The sequence below is a fragment of the Myotis nattereri genome, assembly GCF_964212035.1.
Source record: "Myotis nattereri genome assembly, chromosome: 14".
Lineage (NCBI taxonomy): Eukaryota > Metazoa > Chordata > Mammalia > Chiroptera > Vespertilionidae > Myotis > Myotis nattereri.
In genome coordinates this window covers 48,603,258-48,612,296 of record NC_138089.1, presented here as the reverse complement: position 1 = coordinate 48,612,296, position 9,039 = coordinate 48,603,258, and the positions used below count along the sequence as shown (strand labels likewise).

General features: G+C 44.9%; 1 pseudogene across 1 annotated transcript; it reads right to left on the bottom strand.

Annotated features, from left to right (window-relative positions):
• Positions 1-801: 801 nt before the first annotated feature.
• Positions 802-1,256, bottom strand: LOC308529455 (small ribosomal subunit protein uS19-like; annotated as a pseudogene). Its single transcript has one exon. The product of its transcript is annotated as a small ribosomal subunit protein uS19-like (transcript).
• Between the last annotated feature and the right edge of the window lie 7,783 nt (positions 1,257-9,039).

The following is a 9,039-nucleotide window of genomic DNA, read 5'->3' as shown; positions in this document are numbered from 1 at the left end:
CTTCTTTAAGTTTTTTTTTAAATCTTAATGTGAGGATATGTTTTTTTATTGACATTAGAGAGAGGAAAGGAGAGAGAAATATCGATCAGATGCCTCCCTTACATGCCCCAAATGGGGACTGAACCCAAAACTTGAGTATGTGCCCTGACCAGGAATCAAACCTGCCACCTTTCGGGCCACTGGATGACACTCCAACCAACTGAGCCACATGGGCCAGGGCAAGAGCCACACCTTCTTTTATCTTTTTTGGGGGGACACTTTTGTGAAGTGACTAAGCTTTTTTGTGAATAAGCTTTCCTGTAAATGCTCCCAGACCCTTATCCACATCCCAGGAGCAAGCAAGCACACTTTCAAACACAAGCAAGTTTTAAGAGGAGATGTGCAGAGTTGGTGAGTCCTCTCATTTGGTTGCAAAATGTAGCACATCTCCTGGAATGGGCCCAGAGACCTCGGCATCTGCTGTTTAAGAATCAGGGTCACAGTCGGTCAACCCCAGCTGCTTTAGGGAAACAGGGAAACCTGTGTGCTGGTTCTCAGGCTCCAGCAAGGCCTATTCCCCTGGGTCTCGCATAGGTCACTGCTCTGAGAATTTTGGCTCTATAGTAAGAGGGATAATTTAAAACCCCACTGTATGAATTTTCTATTGCTGCTATAACATGTGATCATGACATCAGTGGTTTAGAATCACACAAATCACTATCTTGCAATTCTGGATGGGTACCATTGGTCTAAAATCAAGGTGTGGTATTATTATTATTATTATTATTGTTATTATTTTAGGTAAGTCTGTGCTTTTATTAACTACTTGAGAAGGATGAAGCGGGAGGAGTGGGTGGCTCCGATGCCAGGCCTGCCGTGCTCCCCTGGCTTGTAGGTGATGGGGAACTCACCCAGGTAGTGGCCCATCATCTTGGGCTTGATTTCCACCTGGTTGAAGGTGTTGCCGTGGTACACGCCCACCATGCTGCCCATCCTCTCCGGCAGGATGATCATGTCCTGCAGGTGTGTCTTAATCACCTCGGGCTTCCCTATGGGCGGAGCCTCCTTCTTGGCCTAGCGCAGGCGCTTCAGCAACGAGTGCTGCTTCCTTTGCAGACCCCGGTTCAGCTGCCGCCGCCGCCAGACACTGTACAGCTGCATCGGCTGCTCGTCAGACATGTCAAGCAGTTGATCGAGATCCACGAGATCCACGCCGAGGTAGGTGAACCTGCGGAAGGGCCGCGTTTTTTCGTTTTTTTCTGCTCCACTTCCGCCATCCCGTGGGTTCTTGGGAAAGGGCCTCAAGGTGTGATTTTAGACCAGCGGCTTGCGTTTCTTCTGGAGGCTTTAGGGGGAGAAGCTGCTTGTTTGCCTTTTTTCGAGTCTAGAATAGAGGCTGCCTGTTCCGTGACTCACAGCCCCTTCTTCCTTAAGGCCGGCGGCACCACATTCTCTCCTCCCTGGCCTACACCTCCAGCCTCTCTGACTCCGAGCCTTCTGCATCCCTCTTATGATGACACACTTTAACAGCTGATAGCTCAACTTTGAGAAGGAAATGTAGTTTAATTAACACTACCTTTATAATTATTCCAAGTGTGTGTATACATTTTTGTGGGGGCACCTTGTATGCGTCTACACATGCCTGCCAGTAGCACTCCACGCTTTGGGGATAGCTGTTCATTCCAGGAAGGGTCCATAATGGGCTACATGAAATATGGATTGCTATATTTCATCTAAACTAAGACTTTATCAGTTTTAAGGTGCACTATTACTTTTTGTACGACTGTGAAAGAAAAAAAAAAGCCAATTAAACTTTAACAATGATACGCCATCTCATTTCATAGATGTTAAAATTCCTGGGGAAAAGGGGAAGTGCCATGTTGAAGTGCGATTATTTCAAGATTGCTGCTTCCCATGAAAGAGGAAGCTCAAGTTCTGGGATGAGCTCAAGTTTCTTCCCGACAGTGTTAGCAGGTGATTGTTACACTTGGCACCCATGCGTGGAACAGCAGAATCCAGTTCTGTGTTAGCACATATTTTGTATTGCACTGATCTCTATCTTGCTGATTAAAAAAGCAAAGTTTTCTAGGATAAAAGCCAGTGATGATAGCAACCAAATTGAGAATTAGGAATAAGGGTAAAAGTTTAAGGGGAAAATATAACCACAGAAAGGACAGTGTCTCCTCTGTATCATTTAAGGAGCAACAGGTTCAGCAAGAAAAGAAAAAAGAGAACTGTCCTATTTATTGTGGAATTAGCCAGGAAAAGTGCCTGCTGATACTTTATACTCTGCAATATCTTTTAGACTATGAAAATTTAATAGGCAGCTATCACCCTAGAAGCTTAATAAATAGCATTGGAAGACATGTGTTTTTCCAGCTCAGGCACTGATATAGCCAAGATTGATTTTTGTCCCTCAAGAGAAGAAAGCTAGGTAGTACCATGTAGATAAAGCATGAGTGGGATTAGGAATCACATTCTCTATGCTATAGGCCATAAGGCAAAGGGTCCATGTTAACTAATTTGTTTTTCAAAACTAGGAGAGTACGTATATGTGACTTGCATGCAGCCAAGACATGTACAGCGGCCCACGCCACTCCTAGACTGGAACACAGAGCAACTGCATTTGGAAAGCAGATTAGCAACCAAACATTATTTGATGGCAGTGATAAGATTTTTGTTTCCAAGGCAAGAGGTGATTTGATCAGGGTTATTATTTTTTTTCTCTTCTTCACAGGACACCTCTCTCCACACACACTCAGTGTGAACCTACGTAGCTTGAACTACTTAGAACAGTGGTTCTCTGCCTGAGCTGCACAGTAGAAATTCTAGGGGAAATTAAAAAAGCAAACAACCCCAAATACCCACGTGTAGGTCCCATCCACCCAATTACTTCAGAATCTCTGGGTTTTGTAAGAGACCTGGACAATTTTTTTTTAAAAAAGTTCCTAGGTATTTATGATGAGCAGGCAAAATTGAGGTGCCCTGACTTAGAGCTACACTGCTTTCCCTGAGGGTTTTGCAAGTGTCAGGATGGAGACTTGGGTTTGGCCCGTGGTAGTAACCATCCTTGGAAGAAGAGGCTGGAACCTTTGGATTGGGATAACCTGTGTCTTAGGTCAGGTTCCCCTGAGGCAGATGGTGAATGAGTGTTCAGGTACAAGTGGTTTCAATTAGTTCTCGCAGGAGAAACCTGCGAGGGAGTAGGCGGAGTGGGGTGAGTATGGGGTAAGGAAGTGGTTGTGGGGGTGGGTATGATAGCTGGTCTCCCAAAGTGGCTGCTTTCCATTCCTTCCCTCTCTGTTTGCACATGACACTCCGCTGGCCAAGATGCGATCCATCCCCCCCTTGTCAGAATTGGCCTTCTAAGCTGCCTCGGACAATAGACATGGTGGAAATGGTGCTGAGACAATGTCAGGCATATCTTTTATGGGGTCTCTAGCAGCTTCTTCTTGTCCTTAAGGGTAGCTGGCTGTCATGTAAGAAACTCAGCCCCCCTGAGATCACCAAGCTGTGAAGAAATCCAAGCTAGTGACTTGGAGAGGTCACAGGGAGAACTGCGGAACCCAGAGGACAGTGTCATAGGACACCAGCCAAGCCATCCCAGCCAGTTCCCCAAGCACTTGAGCAATCCCAGCTGAGGTCCCTAAACATCACGGACAGACATCCCTATCAGGCCTTGTCTGAATTCCTGACCAGGAAAACGAGCAAATAAAAGAGGCTTTGGTTTTGTTTTTGCTGTTTTCCTAACTGGGAATTGAACACACCACCTTTTGGTATACAGGATGATGCTCCAACCAACTAACTCACACTGGCCAGGGAAAAACCAAAACAAACAAACAAAAAACACTCCCCCACCCCCACCCCACAATCACTGTTTTAAGCATCGGGGTAGTTTGTTATGCAACAATAGATAATTGAAGTTTGCAGTAGTTTTTTACACAATAGATAACTGGTTTTAGGGTAGTGTGTTAAGCAGCAATAGATAATGGAAATAAGAAACTCAGTAGGGGTAAGATTTCAAGCAAAACCCTATGGGTATCTCTAGCCCAATCCCATTGGGGAAATCTGAATTTATTTATTTATTTATTTATTTTTAATTGCTTAAAGTATTACAAAGGGTATTACATATGTGTCCTTTTTTTTTTTTCCCCCCGCCCTTGACAATTTTGTCTCAGAGTTATCTTGACCTTAGAATTCCATATTCCTGGTTATTGGATAAGGACCACTCTGGTGGGCAGAGACTCTTCTGGCTTACTAGGGAGCATGGGCAGGGCCAGTTTCCCCTGGCCTGTGGCATGCATTTCACCAATCTCAAAGCATGTAGTAATAACTGTTGCCTGATACTATTTCTCAATGTTGAAGACTATGCAACTCACGCAAAAACACCATGCATGTGTTCTCAGGCATAAAGCTTAAGTTTGATTAAGAGGAATCAGGACTTTATTTAACAATAACAAACTATGGAAGGAATCTTTGTAGATAGAGGAACAGATAGGTGCAATTTCTTTCTTTTTTGCAAGATGGGGGGAAAAGCCCTGAAAAATAATGCAGGTGGAAGATGGTTGCGTAGCAGAGCACAGGAAAGCAGCTTTGGGACAATGCTGAACATTTCCTGCTGTTCAGAGAAGCATGAAGCGGGAGATGCTAAATTGTTGACAGGTGTGCTTGACAGTAGTGTTGGCACAACTACCTAATTTCTGACCCAACTGAAAAAATGCCTGTGGTCTTTTTTTGTTGTGTTCAATTAGGACATAATATTAGCTATCTTTAAAAGTGTAAATTGGTTAGCATTTGATTACTATTTCTACAGAGAGAATTAATTTTCAACACAGTGTTTTGGAATAACTCTGCTGGCAGTTTTAGGAGGTAGGTCTCATTTTTTAAAGGCAAATTTTGGCTACCTCTATCCTCTCCCTTCTATCTCAACACTTTAAAAAAAAGCAGAAATAGGTTATTTATTTTTAACTCATAATATAAAGTGGTAAGTTCTGTGGTATTCTTTCCTTGATTCATCTACAAAGGAAAACAATTCTTGGTATGTGCTTTTTAACATGCAGATGTTCAGAAGGAATGAGCTTTACATGCCATGTTAAGAGCTGATCTACTCCACTTATTGCAATATACAACCTGGACCTCTGCCGGGCACCCAAGCCTCTGCCATTGGGTTTTTTTGCTGGGTGAATTGGCAGCTTTTGGCAGTGCCCAAAAGGCTGACCTGCTGGGGTTAAACTAGGAACTCTGGGTACATGTCACCCTGAAATAGTTGCTGGCACCAAATCCAAATTCCTGAAGGAACCACTTACCCTCAGATGGCTGGCACAGTAGTATCACTACTGGAGTGCTGGGAGAAAAAGATCTGATCTAGACAGGCAGGAGATGATGCTAAAGAACAAAATATACACCTGTTTTCTGGGTACTTATTTCCCTTCGACAAGCTCCAGCCGGAGGGGCACAACATCAGTTGGCCCCAAGTTAGCAGCCCTTCCAGTACCTGGGCATCATTTCCTTCTTCATTCAGATTTCTTATATGAAAAGAGTGAAATTTAATGGGAGACAGTGAGACCCCTAGAGATTTCCAAGGGATAGCTGATGGAGAGAGGTCTTCTGGGGTTGCAGACACAATCACTGCTCCTGTCAGACCTAACTGTGATTGCTCACTGCTGGGGTGATTGGAATTTGCAAGTTGATTAAAACTGGAGATTTAGTGGTTGAAATATAATTTGTCAGATAATTGCTGGAAATGGGCCAGTGCCTTTGCTGGCCTGAGCTCCGTGTGGCAGATTACATGCTCTGGCAAACCAGATCCACAAAAGATAAGAGCTTCTTAGAGATGAACCTTCTGAACAGGTGCTTCGTCTTTTGAGGAGCAGAGCAAGAGAGAAGAGCGTGGGGTGTTCCTGTGTTTCCCTGTCTTTGTGCTAAGGTAGTCACCAAAAGAGTGTCAGACCTGTTCAGGTTTTTAAATTGATATTTGACCCCAAAGTCTTAAAGTTACAAATGGACTCCTTGGGAATGGGTGCTAAAGAAAACGAATCAAACTGAAGATGAGTCTATTTTCTTCTGAAAACAATTTCAAAGGGCATCCTATTTCTTTTTCCGCCAGAATATTTTCTTTTGTAATCACATAGTTTTCTCCTTGTAAATGTATGTGTCTTTCATGATTTCTCTGGTATAAGAATATATCTGCCGCTCACAGTGGACCAGGATCTAATTAAAACACTATGCCAGAAAAGCTATTAGATCTGTATTCCCAAAGCAAGACACAAAACAGCTTTGGATTGTGCCAAAGTTGAAAATATTTTAAGTGGGATGCTTGGAAGACTTAAAAAAAAATTATACCACCCAAGATTGGTGAGAGGGCCTGGAAAAGAGTACCCGCATACCTTGTAACTTCCCCCTAAAAGCAATTTAACAATATTGATCAATGGCCTAAAAAATGTACATGTACTTTGATTTAACACTTCTCAACTTAGTCTTTAGGAAATAATCAAGGATGTGAGCAAAGATTTAGGTACCCTTCTGTTTGCGGCTGCCTGTCTAGCAAATGTGTGTCTAGCAAAATCTTGTCTAGCAGATCTTGGCGACAGTGTTCAACTTTGGAGGGCCAGAAGAGTGTATATTCAGTAACAGTGAAGGTAGAAATGCTAACAGTGGTCGTCTCCATATGGTGGAATTACAATTTTATATTGCTTACCTGTATTTTCTAATTTTTCCTCAATGAATATGTTACTCCTTTTTTGTTGTTGCTGTTGTTAATCCTCACCCCAGGATATTCTGTGCCCCCCCCCCCCATTGCTTTTAGAGAGAGTGGAAGGGAGACAGGGAGGGAAGTCAGAGAGAGAGGGAGGAAGATGAGAGAGAGAGAGAGAGAGAGAGAGAGAGAGAGAGAGAGAGAGAGAGAAACATCACTGTGAGAAAGACACATTGATTGGTTGCCTCCCTCACGCACCCTTACCGGGCTGGGGATGGAACTTGCAATCCAGGTATATGCCCTTGACCAGGAATCAAACCTGCAACCCTTTGGTGCACAGGCTGATGCTCTAACCACTGAATAACACCAGCCAAGGCTGTGTTACTCATTTTTAAATGCTTTCGAAAATTTCATTTGAACTGTAAAAAGGATCATTGTAGAAGTTTGACTACCGATATGAAAAATATGTTTACAAAAATCCTACATAATAAAGAGGTAATATGCAAATTGTTCATCACTCCAACACACAAGATGGCTGCCCCCATGTGGTCAAAGATGGCTGCCACGAGATGGCCAGCAGGGGAGGGCAGCTGTGGGGGGACCAGGCCTTTGGGGAGGGCAGTTGTGGGTGATCAGGCTTGCAGGGGAGGGCAGTAGTGAGGGACCAGGCCTGAAAAGGAGGGCAGTTGGGGGGAACCAGGCCTGCAGGGGAGGGCAGTTGGGGGGAACCAGGCCAGCAGGGGAGGGCAGTTAGGGGTGACTCGGCTGGCAGGGGAAGGCAGTTGGGGGCGATCAGGTGTGCAGGGGAGGGCAGTTGGGGGCAACCAAGTCTGCAGGGGAGGGCAATTGGGGGCAACCAGGCCTGCAGGGGAGGGCAGTTGGTGACCAGGCCTACAGGAGAGGACAATTAGGGGTGACTGGGCCAGCAGGGGAGGACAGTTAGGGGCAACCAGGCCTGCAGGGGAGACAGTTAGGGGTGACCAGGCCGGCAGTGGAGGGCAGTTATCGGTGACCAGGCCAGCAGAGGAGGACAGTTAGGGGCAATCGGGCTGGCAGGGGAGCAGTTAGACATTGATCAGGCAGGCAGGGATTGCCCACTAGTGGTTAGGGGCAATCAGGCAGGCAGACAGGTGAGTGGTTGGGAGCCAGCAGTCTTGGATTGTGAGAGGGCAGTCGGACATCCCTCGAGGGGTCCCAGATTGGAGAGGGTGCAGGCTGGGCTGAGGATACCACAATCCCCCCCCCCCCCATGCACGAATTTCGTGCACCGGGCCTCTAGTAATAAAGATAAATGAAAGGGTGTAATGATTCTACTTTTTCGAAAAAGAATGCAATTTATTCTTTCTTGGCCTCTTTTTCTCTCTGCCTCATGACACACACACACATGTCTGGAGGCACACACACCAATATATCGCAGTGGATTTGTGTTGGTAGAGAGATACGGTAACTTAATTTGTTCTCTTTGCTCATGGTATAATTTATAATTTTCTTCAATGAACATTAAATACTTATATAATTAGAAAAAACTAGAGCTTAATTTCACATGCACTAGACAGGATGCCGGAAGTGTATGTATGGAGGGGAATGTTGGGTGACCCTGTTCTCTCTGCCCGTCACCCCCTTCCCTATGGCATGCTGATGTAGGCATGGGACTCTCTTCTTATCAGGTAAAATGTGACTTTCCATTAGCTGAGGGGTACTCTGAGGGTCAGAGAGCCTCTGAGGGCCACCAGGCAGCTACTTGGTAGCCTTTGGGATAATATATAAGCAGGTGTAGATAGTCAGGAAGGTGATTTGTAGCCTGCCTCCTGTAAAGATTGCACCCAGTGCCTTTTTCTGCCTAATCCAGCCCAGCCCACTGGTCCTGGTTTTGGCCTCCAGCTCTCTCCCACCTGGGCTGGGCAGGAGGAAAATGGCTTGTACAGGGGTGTTGATCTATTAGAAAAAGAAAACTTTCCCTGGGCTCTCATAAGACATACTGCACTTAAAGTCACTTCCCTCCGCCATTTATTCCCCCAGACAAATCTAGTCGCTTCCCTCTATCATTTATTCCCCTGGACAAATCTCTAAGAGGGAGAGACGGAGGAGGTATTAGAGCAGAGCTTCCCATAGTTGGGGACTTGGCAGGACCTTGGGCAAACATTTAACTTCTCTGGACGTGGGTTTTCTCATTTGTAAATTCGAGATGATAATGTGATGATTAAATTAGGTGATACCTGTATAGCTCTTTGAATAGAGCCTGTCATTTGGCAAGCACTCAGCAAATATGCTACAACTTCCACAAATGTTGTCGTCTTTGTGTTCCATATGCCCTTTTCTATGATTTTAATTACTTTTTGAATAGAGAATACATACAAATGGTACAA